At 37.4% G+C, this 13,137-nt stretch overlaps 1 protein-coding gene across 20 annotated transcripts in view; it reads right to left on the reverse strand.

The window, feature by feature from the left end:
• MAGI1 (membrane associated guanylate kinase, WW and PDZ domain containing 1) overlaps positions 1-13,137 on the reverse strand; it is a 524,636-nt gene that overhangs the window by 323,937 nt on the left and 187,562 nt on the right. Inside the window, exon 2 of one of the 20 annotated variants that reach the window (XM_087954566.1) lies at positions 6,740-6,865. The exons of the other annotated variants lie outside the window; for them this stretch is intronic. The gene's annotated coding sequence lies outside the window, so the exon portion shown is untranslated. The remainder of the gene's footprint in view (positions 1-6,739; positions 6,866-13,137) is intronic. 20 annotated transcript variants of the gene reach the window in all.

The following is a 13,137-nucleotide window of genomic DNA, read 5'->3' on the forward strand; positions in this document are numbered from 1 at the left end:
CCAGCTGTAAAGCACTATAAAGTGGTATATAAGTCTAAGTGCTATTGCTATAAATCCCATATTTAACAGTAAGAAGAAATTCCTTTTGTCAATTATAAAAAACACATTAATAAAACCAGAAAAAGTACTATTCGTGAGCCTTTAAATTCCTTTTTCAGATTAGATTTTAAAAATACTATTATAGTATCATTCTGTATTTGCTTTGCCTAGCTTTTCTGGGCCAAAGCAAAATACGAAATATAGACAATAAGCAACTGACATTTATTAGGAACATTAATTTCAGATGCTCTGACCCACAGTTCTGGACTGGAGAAGCTGTAATGTAATATTAGTAATATTATTTCCTTTGCATTAATACTTCCAGATTTCCTGAAGTCTTAATAATTAAAAGAGACATGCAAATAATAAACCTGACGAGTGACTTGGATAACTTTCCTATATTGGATTTCCAAAAGAGTCCCATTAAAGTTTTGAAGTACTTTGTCAGAAGGGACAAATTAAAAAGGAAAAGAAATTGTTCTAGAACATTATTTGAAGGGCCAAGATTGTTAAAAGCAAAGGGAATTTTGAAAGTTTGAAGTTTGAAAAGTAGAATAAAAGTGCGTCCCCACATTTAACCTCCGAAGCCAGTCTAAAAAGATATGCAATGATTATAGAAAGCCATTGAGAAGTTAAAAAGAACAAGAATTCTATTCTGCAAATCGTTCTGCACCAGTGAATTTACACTATCACAGAATGTCAAACTTTAAACAACTTCCCACAAACTTAATTAATATATTTTAAAATCTTTCAGTTATATTCATATAAAAAGGAACATATTAGAATAGAATCTAAACACCTAGGAATTTAGTTATCCTTTAAAACTTGGTATCTAGATATTCATTCACACATGTTGGATTTTTTTAGTCTTCGGATCTCCCTATGTAGAATATGTTTTCCAAATGAACACATTGGTGGTATTATTGCCACCTGGTGTCTGAAAATGGTACATATTTGGGCCATTTTGAAAGAAAAGGCAAAATTAAGTAATCATTCTGAAACTTTTAAAGCTTCATTTCCCACCGGTGTATTGGTTGACTGTACTGAAATACATGGCTACTTTCTGCAGCCCATTTAGAGAAACTCACTGGACAGATGTTTGAATCTTGAAGCATATTGGCTGTGGAATTCTGGAGTTGAAGTTCACGAATTTTAAAGTTGCCAAGTTTGGGGTCCTTGATATAAGTAAGTAATAAGTTGCAATCTATATTATATGCATAAAGAGAGAGGCTGGTATGTAAATTTGTAACATTTACATATTACTGCTTATACCAGGAGTCCCCAAACTTGGCAACTTTTAAGACTTGTGGAGCATAGCTGGCTGGAGAATTCTGGGAGTTGAAGTCCACAAGTCTTAAAGTTGCCAAGTTTGGAGACCACTGGCTTATACTGTACAACGCCTCTCCCTGAGACTTATAGGGCCAAGTATATCCCTCCAAAGATAAGTAAGCTGTGCTCTTCTATGATTCAGATCTCATGGTCATTAAAACTACTACCTCTAATTTGATGATAGACAATACTCTTAATGGCACTAATAAAAGATTCAAATATCTGTCCGGTGAATTTCTCTAAATTGACTGTAGAAAGAAGCCATGAATTTCCTTCTTTCCCAGGACATAGGTAATAATGTGTACATAATCAAGAACTATAATAGATTGAAAACATGCTAGGCATCATGATGAAACATTGTGTATCGGACCTTTCCTTATAAATACAAGTAATTAGATCTAACTATATTCACGGTGAAATCTCTTCAAATAACTTTAGTGGTCACTCTATAATTTTATTCAAGCAGCAGCTGAAACAAAACAACCATTTTAATTCACCTTTTCATTTCTTTTCCCATTTTTAAATTTATCCTCCCAAGTCTGTAATTCTGTAAAAGGTTCCCCAAACGTAAAACATTTTTTAAAATTTAAACATTAAATATTTTACATATACAGACACATACGCTTGTGTAAATTAATATTCTGCATACAGGCTTCACTTCCAACATGGCTGAAGTTTGTCCATTATATTTATGCGAAAATATTTATTAATATGCACAGAGTTCTGTGCTGCCAGATATTTTCTGACCATCTGCTTAGATGACAGCTTACTAAACATGCCAATATACTGGCTACCAATTGAAGAAGTATTGACTAATCCAATATCTGTGAATGAATGGTGGCAAATGTCTCACAGAAAACAGAATCCACAGCATAAGGCTATTAGCAATTCTTCTGAACAAGGAACAGCTTTGAAAACATGCCAGAAAGTTAATAGTGGCAGTCATATTTCTGTAGTCTAAGCTCTCATCCCAAAGTGAATTTCTTATCTTACAATTTTACATACCATTTTGATACATAAAAAATATGCACAGGAATAAATTTTAGTTAGTTGTTCCTATCAGAGGTGAATTAGAATCTGGAATAATGAAAGTAGCACCATTTTTTTTATTTTAGCTGGTTATATCCATCTACAAGGTACAACTCATCTGTATAAAATTCAGTGTCTTATACATTGGACTAAGCCTTAGTTCAGCCATTCCTGGGTCCCACCAGGAGACATTATTTATCTCCTGGATAAATGTCAACTTTTGTCAAAATGTGTGGGACAAGCAGAAATTACTGAAGGTAGGGAGTCCCTCAAACAACCAGGGTCTATGCCAGGGGTCCTCAAACTTGACAGCTTTAAGACTTGTGGACTTCAACTCAAGTTGAAGTCCACAAGTCTTAAAGCTGCCTAGTTTGAAGATCTCTGGTCTATGCCATGAAGGACATAGTAGGTGATAAGGCACCCCTCGCTTCTCTTACGGTTTGCAAGTTTCGGCGGCGGCAGGGATTCGCGACACTGCGCGATCCCTGCTGCGTTCGCCATCAGGTTCCCCCAATCCATTTGGATCTGGGGGATATAGCTGCCCGTAGAGGCAGCTGAAGACAGGGGATCCGGGCAGGGGCTTGGGGGTGTCGCAGACCCCCTCCCCAGCCGGCTAAACCCCCTTCTCCCAAGGCAGAGGAACGGCGGTCAGCAATGGCCACCACGAAGAAATCTGCAGCCGGACAAGCAGGTGCAGGAGGGAGAAAGCTGGAAGAAATATGAAAGCTGCTTTCAACTGGGACAAAGCAAGAGAAAGTGATCTGGAATCTTGAAGGCTGCTAAGTATACATTGTTTCTTGTGAGAGTTACGAGCTGCGAATATTCTAAAAGGAAAAGTTTTTTGTTTTGTTTTTTCGTTTCACTCTCCTTCCTAACGTGACAGCGGATGGGAAAAAGCTTTTTGGCTGTGAGTGGGAAGGGAGAGGGAAAAAAATTGGAGCAAAGTTTGAAAATAAGGAGAAGATTGCCTAGAACTTTAAAGAGTTACTAAACATCAACAAGGCTTCTAAAAGATATATTTTAAAGGGAACTTTGTGATTAAACTTTAACCCCAGAAAGAGAAAGTGAAGAAGGAAAAGGTATTTAAAAGAAACAGCTTGTTTGGATTGTTTGGTGATTTTGGAACTTTTGAGAATTATTTCTGATTAAAAGCACTTGGGTGATTGTTTGGAAAACTTTTTCTCTACACAATGGCATCACTTGTGGATGGACTGAAACTTGTATATCAAAAATATGAAAAAGAAAAGCAAGAAGGGAAAGATGTCCTTGGCACTCTTTTTCAATTTTTAGAAATGGCGGTTTATACTTATGTAAAGTTGAATGAGCAACAGGATGGTGGGGACAAAGAAGAAGTCATCTTTGATGAACAAATAACTTTGGTCGGAGAAGGGAAAAAGAAAGAGAAAAGGAAAAGAAGACTTTAAGATCTGGAAAAACAACCCAAAAGAGAAGATTAAGGTGAAAAGGGGACATTATGTTAGGAAACAACAGAAAGGGGGAAAGCAGAATAAAAGGGAGGTGGAGAGACAAAGGGGTAAAGAGGACAAGGAGAAGAAGAAGCAAGGGAGAAAGGAAGGGATGCGAAGCCTTAATGGTGGGGAGCAAGATGTGAAGAAGCAAAAGTTTTTAGAGATAATTGATAAATTTTATTGAAAAAGGGATTCTAGAAAGGTACATAAGATTGCATTTTTATATTTGTATTTAGAAATAACCATAGAAAATTGGAAATAATATGTAATTTAAAATGTGATCAAATATTTAGTATAACCTAGTGAAATTTTTGTTAAGAAAAAGGGGAGTACTGTAATGAAATGTATGTGATTTAACTGAAAAGTAATGTGTTAAATGTCTAAGATATAAATGAATATCAATATTAATGAATAGATTTGTATTGGTTTTGATAATATAGTATAATTTTAGAATGTACCAGACAGAATCCCAATGAAAGTTATGTGTTTTATATTAAGTATTATAAAGATAGGGGAAAGAGATAAAGGCATTTAGTGTAGTGTATAGGAGAAGGTTTTTTCAAAGAAGAAAGATAAATGGATAGCTGGAAATAGAACAGACAAAGAATAATAAATATTATGATTTGAATTGAGAGGAGATAAATAAAATAAAATTGAGAAAATTTAAAAGAGAGGAGAAGCTATATAGAAAATTGAAAATGTTAATAAGATATGAAATGGTATGTAAAATGAATATGAATTTGAATTTGTGTCTGTACCAAGAGTTTTAACCCGGGACCAAGCAACTTTCAGAAAAGAGATTTTTATGTTTTTATGTTTTGTGTTTTTGTGTATTTATGTTTTGTATGTCTTTAAAAATTAATAAAATTTGTTCCAAAAAAAAAAAAAGGCACTCCTCGCTTCTCACACCCACAGGTCTTGGGTCTGCTTTCCCTGCTTTCATCCCCCAGGGTCCCACACTTTACTTCCCATGCCCCATCACAACTCATCCACTTATCTTTTTCATAAATCTTTATTGGGAAGCAACTACTCTGCCACATAGCAATAGCACTTCGATTTATATACTGCTTTATAGTGCTTGTTGTATTATATATAGTACTTATATAATTACTTATTGTACCCTATATTGGACCTTATGATTCTTGATGAATGTATCTTTTCTTTTATGTACACTGAGAGCATATATACCAAGACAAATTCCTTGTGTGTCCAATCACATTTGGCCAATAAAGAATTCTCTTCTCTTCTATTCTTTACAGCTCCCTCTAAGTGGTTTACAGAGTCAGCATTTTGCCCCCAACAATCTGGGTCTTCATTTTACCCACCTTGGAAGGATGGAAGGCTGAGTCAACCTTAAGCCTGCTGGGATTTGAACTGCCAAATTGTAGGCAGCTGGATGCAGAAGTAGGTTGCAGTACTGCACTCTAACCATTGCACCACCACAGCTCACAGCCTTCTTACACAGATTGAATTGTGAATTATAGCCACTCTTAAATGGCACCCACTTCTGGGACAGCATCATGTGGCCTCTGTATTGCACAGGTAGACCAAGGGCCAAATCGGCCAGTTCTTCTTCCCAAATGCTATCTCCAAGTAATGCTATCTCCAAATTTTACCATCTCCCAAAACCCAAAACAGTTCACATGCCTTGTGATCTAGCATGTGAACTCTGCTGAATGTTAGATCCACTGTTTCCAGGAACACCTGAGCTGCTTCTGACTCCATACCCAGAAATCCTCAGGTTCTTCATTTTGGGAAATTCCACTGCTGATCCAGCCAAGATCATCCCTCTACCCCGTCAGTATTTATTTCAGATTTTATCACACATGGCAAGTTTTTTCTCACACCCATGGAGGAGGATGGGCTTATCACAGACCAACCTGACATTCAGTAGAAGCAGCCAAAACTGCGATCCATGACCTCATCCTGGGTCGGAAAACACTACCAAGTGTGTTGGTATAGATTTAAGCTCCCCATGAACAGTTTGTTTTCTGCCCACTACTGTAGAGATATTACTGCTTGCCCTACTCCTGCCCCCAATATTGGATGTCCCCCTTCTCTACCCTTTCCCCAACCAGAGAGTGCCATCCAGCCTAACTAATACAATAATCACTACTCAGAGAATGCAGCCAGTTGGCCAAGCTTCTACAAATTGCTTCTGACCTGGCATTCAGTGGTCCTAGGAACCAGATCATGAACAACCCCATAAAATATTCTACAAAATATGCCATATACATTATAGAAGTATATACTAGCATTATTTGTAGAATACAATTATCTCAGTCATAAATATATTTGCTACTTTATCTGATCAGCAATATCTGAACTAAGAGAAGAATTAGTCCGTTTCCTTAGTACTAAAAGCTTCCTAGAATCTATACTTCTTGTCCCTGAAAGCAATTAAAATTGGGATATGTGCCAACAACAACATGAATCCTTCCTGGTTGTTCAAACATTTAAGGTGTTGGGGTGGAGGGAAATAACCAGAATCCTTTTCTTCTAGAAAGGAAGAAAAGTGATGAGCTGCACTAATTTCTTAGGAAAAAGTTGTAATGTACCTTCTATGTTTATTAGCCTGCTGGTTATTCCCAGAAGATGGAAATGTTTGTTTGCTTATGCACTTTTTGTCTCTTCATTACAGATTATTATTTTTTAACCATGTGTTTAGCTGTATATAAAGCAGACACGGACATTAAAAAAAAGAGAAGATTGTTCTCTTAAGGAATCATAGAATGATACAGCTTTTTAACTGGAACCAAAACGATAATCTAAGCCAATCCTTTGCAACATGCAGGAAACCATTCATATATAATAACAGGAATTGTCCAGCAGTTTAAAAATATTTTATCAAGAGGATTTTTAAAAATACTTACAAGCGGCTCCCTAATTTCACAAGCTAGAACATTTTTGCATGATTTAGAAGCTTACAAATGACAGTAAAATGGAAACATCTGTCAGGTTCGAAAGGCATCCTGGATTCAGTGAATGTAATTCCTTACCTGAAAAACATAAAGAGGAGATTCGCATTTACACTCTATTCTGCAGAAGCTAATGGCATATTTCCCATTTTTAAATATATGCACAATCAGCCCCTTCTGCCAACCTTGTAAAAGATGTCTACATCAAACAGTCAAAACATGATTTAAAAACTGTGCACATCTTCCTAATTCAGAAGCATTTATAATTTTCCAAAGAAGTGACAGATGGGACAGCATAATCAATACACTGCCACTGGAGATGCCTTTCTGCATTGCCTCTAGATGTCAGATATCAAAATAACTGCACGTTTTGTTATATATATATATATATAACGAACACAATACAGAAGCCTGATGATGGCAGATGAGATTCTGCCAAAACGTTGCTACAACTTTAAAAGTACAACTATAATGACGTGGGAAAATACCCGAACAAAGCTGAATACCATACATGTAAGTACCCGCAAAAACTTAAGAATATATATATATATATATATATATATATATATATATATATATATATATATATATATATATATATATATATATATTTTGTTTTCTTAAGCCGAACACCATACATACATACATACATACATACATACATACATACATACATACATACATATATATATATATATATATATATATATATATATATATATATATATATATTTTTCTTAAGTTTTCATGGTATTACATGTATGGTATTCGAGCTTGGTTGGAGTATTTCCACGTCATTGTAGTTGTTCTTTTAAAGTTGTAGCAACGCCGGCAGAACTCGTCTGCCATCATCAGGCTTCTGTATGTCCGTCTGTGGGTCAGACTGTAAAAGTCTGACCCACAGACGGACACAATACAGAAGCCTGATGATGGCAGATGAGATTCTGCTGAAACGTTGCTACAACTTTAAAAGAACAACTACAATGACGTGGGAAAATACCCAACCAAGCCGAATACCATATATATATATATATATATATATATATATATATATATATATATATATATATATATATATATATATATATATATATATATATATATATATCATATATTCATTTTTATAGAAAATAGGTTTAAGAATATTCATGCAAATCACCCATACAACTAGAAATAAAATAAAAATATAAGAATATATATGCTTTGCACGAAAAGTTGACAGTCCAGGTTCCAAAGAAATTATTATTTTTTTAATAATTTGCATTTATTTAAAAAGAATGGATTTTAAGATCAGAGGCCAGAGTTTGGAAACTGCACATGAATATCAAAATAAAAATACACTACATGGGGTGGAAAGAGACCACAAAATCCAAGATGTTTATATGCCAGGAATGTCTTTTTCCACAAATTTCTAGCTTCTATACCTTACTAGGTGGGGTGGGAATCTGTAGGTTTTGGCACCTCCGGGGAAAAAAAGGAACTAAAGGCCCATGATAGCCAGTTTGGTGATGGCTAATCTTTTTGTCATCGCATGCCGAAGGTGCGTTAGTACGCATGCGTGCCTGCACCCATAATGCAATGCACGTGCGACCCCCCCCCCCGCGCTTCCCCATCCCCTGGGCATGCGCACACGACCCCATTCATGCTCTCCCCACCCCCTGCACATGTGCATGTGACCCCACTGTGCTCCCCTGCCCCCTGCACATGCATGCGTGACCTTCCCATGTTCCTGAAAGAAGTAGAAGAAGAGTACATATGAACAGTGTTACCTATGCATCATTTGCTTGTTGCAAAGAGTCAGGCCTTGTTGTCCAAAGCATAAAGCTTGAATGGTCTGCAAATCTTACAATGACTACTTCATATACATCAGCTTTCTTCTGCTAGTAGAGAGCTACTCTCATCAAGTCATTTGCAAAACAATCCAGAGTGTTTTATAACAGGGATCGCCAACCTTTTGGACCTCAGGGACCACCAAACTCATAATTTTAGATCCCAGGGAACACTAACCGGTTCTGTGGGTGTGGCCTAATTTGTGGGTGTGGCTTGGTGGTCATGTGACTGGCTGGGCATGGCTTGTATGTAAATATTATAAATATTTATATAAATATTGAATTTTTTATAAAAAAAGAGCAACTTTTACCCAAAAGCAGACAAAGCAGGCAGGCAAATTGAGTTGTTCACAGAATCACAGATTCATTCAGAGATTTATCTATCTGCCATTGGCTAGCTCAGTCTGTCACATAAAATTTGCTTACAAGCAAACTCACAAAATTAACTCACAACACACCATGCATGTAAATATTGAATTTTTTATTTTTAAAAAAGAGCAACTTTTACCCAAAGTCAGGCAAAGCGGGCTCACAGAATCATTCAGTGATCTATCTATCTGCCATCGGCTAGCTCAGTCTCTCAAATTTGCTTGCTGTGAGTCTGCACTGAATTTGCTTGCAAGCAAACCTTCAGCCCTAAGGGAGGTTCAGCTGTGCTGAGCCAAAGTTCTAAAGACTAACTAGAAAGCAAGAAATCCAACTATTTCCTGCTTCCTAGCTAATCTAAATCTCCCGGCACAGCAGAACAGATGATGGTTGGAAAAAGGAAAAATAGCAATTTAGCAGGCAAGTTTACTGGGTAAGGAGTGAGTGGGCGGGGAGGGTTCCCGTGGGCCATGTGGGCAGTGCAGCCTTGTGTATCTGTGCAGCCTGGATTAATTGCTTTGTGAGGGTGCTCTGGGGGTGAGATTTCTCTGCGGCCCACCAAAATTTTCTCATGGCCCACCCGTGGGCTGTGTCCCACCGGTTGGCGACTGCTGTTTTATAAGCTTGGAATGGTTCCAAGCAATAATCCAACAGTCATCAGACTTTAAGTATGATGCTAAGCTAGCAATGACATGAACTGATCAACTCATTAAGTTCATAATTTTTTTATTCATCTTGTAAAATTCCTTATCATGACATAGCAAATGTATTAGGTGACTACTAAATATCACAAATGAGAAGGATCAATTTCTTGTCATTATGCATTACCAGGAAATGGGGCACAAGGAAGAGGATGCATAATAAACTTAGTGAGGATCTGTAAAATTTGCCATTAAAAATTACGCTGGGTTATATTCCACCTTTTCTTTAAAAAAAACATGACTGGAAACATCTGAGGGCTCCCTTTTTCCTTACAATAACCCTATGGAGTAAATTTAATTGAGATATATTGACTGGTCTACGAATACACAAGAGAGCTTTCAAAACTTGAGGTTACTGGATTTGGATGGAGTCTCTCCAAACCTAGTCCAGATAAATCACTAGAACACACTGATTCTCACTGTAACAACTGGCTTTACTAACTGCTGCATTATTTATGGAAAAGCAAGACATTGACACACAATATTAATCTAGGTAACCACTTATATCATGTTCTTCAACAGCTTTTGCAGCTGAATTCTTTAAACTGTTTAACATTGTGTTGTACTCTACAGAGGGAATTCATTTAACATGATACACCAAACATAAGCTAACTATGGACATGACCCTAACTATCAGATAGCATGGCAAATCACAAGCATTCATAGTTTACTGGTTATTCTCCTTTTTAGGCCAATATCTTCACCAGGACTGGCCAACCAACCAGCCTTATACTTTTTTTTTTTTTAACAGCTCCATTTTAGAAAAGAAAATGAGTATTTCCCCACCTTCCTATTTTATGTCTATATTCCCCTTGTGAATACACACTGTGTGTGGGTGGGGGGTGGAGGAAGAGTAGAGGACACTATAGCAGAAAAATCATTAAAGTTAAAACAAACCCGTTTGGATCCATTCAACCTTCTATCTTTATGTTCAGAGATATGAAGCTAGGCCCAATCATTAAATGCATTAAAGAGAAGCTGCAAATAAAGCATGCAGGATAATTCCCTGATAACGAGAATAATCTCAGGAGCGGATTTATTTCTGTAATAATTGAGTGAGAAAGGCATTGTCTTTACAAATAAAACAATCCACTAAATCCAGTTGTTCTTGCTTGTTCTTGTGGTTATGCCTAGACTAAATTAAATTAAATCCAATCAATTAAATCAAAAAAGAAAAGAAGGAGTGGCGGTGATAGCGGTGTTCCATTATCAAGGGGGCTGCCACAAAGAAGAGGGAGTCAAGCTATTCTCTGAAGGCAGAAAAAGAAGCAACGGATGGAAACTAATCAAGGAGAGGAGCAACCTAGAACCAAGGAGAAATTTCCTGACAGGACAATTATTCAGTGGAATGACTTGCGTCCAAAAGTTGTGAATGCTCCAAGACTGGATGTTTTTAAGAAGAGATTGGTCAGCTATTTTCTGAAAAGGTGTAGGATTTCCTGCTTGAGCAGGGGGTTGGACTAGAAGACCTCCAAGGTCCCTTCCAACTTCTGTTAAACCCAATTATGCAGATAACAGATAACAGATAATCAGAGTTGGAAGGGACCTTGTAGGTCATCTAGTCCAATCCCCCACCCAAGCGGGAGACCCTACACCATTTCTGACTAATGGCAGTCCAATCTCTTCTTGAAAGTCTCAAGTGATGGCGCTCCCACAACTTCCGAGAGCAAGTTGTTCCATTGGTTGATTGTTCTCACTGTCAGAAAGTTTCTCCTCATTTCCAGGTTAAATCTCTCCTTGTTCAGTTTCCATCCATTATTCCTTGTCTGGCCTACAGGCACTTTAGAAAATAGCTTGACCCCCTCCTCCCTGTGGCAGCCCCTCAAATATTGGAAGACTGCTATCATGTCTCCCCTGGTCCTTCTCTTTACTAGACTAGCCAAGCCCAGTTCCTACAACCATTCATCATATGTTTTAGCCTCCAGTCCTCTAATCATCCTGGTTGCTTTTCTGTGTACTTTGTCGAGAGTCTCAACATCTTTTTTATAATGTGGTGAACAAAACTGGATGCAGTACTCTAGGTGTGGTCTTACTAAGGCTTTAGAGAGTGGTATTAGTACTTCCCTTGATCTTGATTGTATCCCTCTGTTTATACAATTTAGGATTGCATTAGCTTTTTTGGCTGCTGCTGCACACTGCTGGCTCATATTTAGCTGGTTGTCCACTAAGACTCCAAGATCCCTCTCACAGTTACTGCTATTGAGCCTGGTTTCATAAGTCTATATGTGTACTTTTGGTTTTTCTTGCCTAAGTGTAGGGCTTTACTTTTCTCTACATTGAATTTCATTTTGTTAGATATGGCCCAGTGTTCTAGTCTGTCAAGATCCATCTGGAACTTGAGCCTATCTTCTTGGGTATTAGCTATTCCTGCCAGCTTAGTATCATCTGCAAATTTGGTAAGTTCCCCTTCTATTCCCTCATCTAAGTCGTTAATGAAGATATTGAAGAGTACTGGGCCTAAGACGGAACCTTGTCGCACCCCACTGCTTACTTCCCTCCATGTAGACTTAGCCCCATTAAGGACTACTCGTTGAGTACGGTTTGCCAGCCAGTTGGGAGTCCATCTAGTGGTGGTGCTATCTATTCCACTTTTTTCTAGATTACTAAGAAGTAGGTTGTGGTCTGCTTTGTCGAATGCCTTGCTGAAATCTAACTATATTACGTCCACAGTATTTTGCTGGTCTACTAATTTAGTCACTGTGTTGAAGAATGAAATGAGATTGGTTTGGCATGATCTGTTTTTAACAAACCCGTGCTGACTGCTGGTTATTACTTTACTTATGCAAAGTGGCCTCCATTCCAGGAGGAGAATATGAAGTTGAAAGATAAGAGTGTGTCCCTGCCACAGGTATAGTCCTCAATGTACAATCATTTAGTGATCATTCAAAGTTACAATGGGACTGGGGGAAAATTACTTACCACCAGTCTTTGCATTTATAACCTTCATAGCATCCCAAAAACTTTAACCTTAGACTGTCTACTATTGACCTCACCCCTTTCCTAAGAGGTCTGTAGGGGGCGTGCATAAGCGCACCAACATGCCTACCGTCCCTGTCCTATTGTTTCTCTTATTCTTCTTTTATTTTTCTTATATGTACCCATTTCATGTATTCACAACTATGTATACACTTATACTTATTATCTTGTAAACAATTGGCAAATCAAATAAATAAATAAATAAATAAATGTTCAAGTGATCAAAATTTGAGTGCTTGCCAACCAGCATGCATTTACGAAAGCTGCAGTGTCCCAGGGTCACGTGATCATCAATTGCAATCTTCCCAGCTGGCTTCCAATAAGCAAAGTCAATGGGAAAAGCTGGATTCATTTAACAATCGCATGATTCATTTAACAGCTTAACAATCCTGGCCAAAATGTTGTAAAATTGGGCATGGCTCCCTTAACAAATGCCTTGCTTGGAAATCCTGGTTCCAACTGTGCTTGTACATTGAAGACT

Source organism: Notechis scutatus, chromosome 2, assembly GCF_049901735.1.
Source record: "Notechis scutatus isolate UNSWTSFEM ecotype Mainland chromosome 2, rNotScu1.2, whole genome shotgun sequence".
NCBI lineage: Eukaryota > Metazoa > Chordata > Lepidosauria > Squamata > Elapidae > Notechis > Notechis scutatus.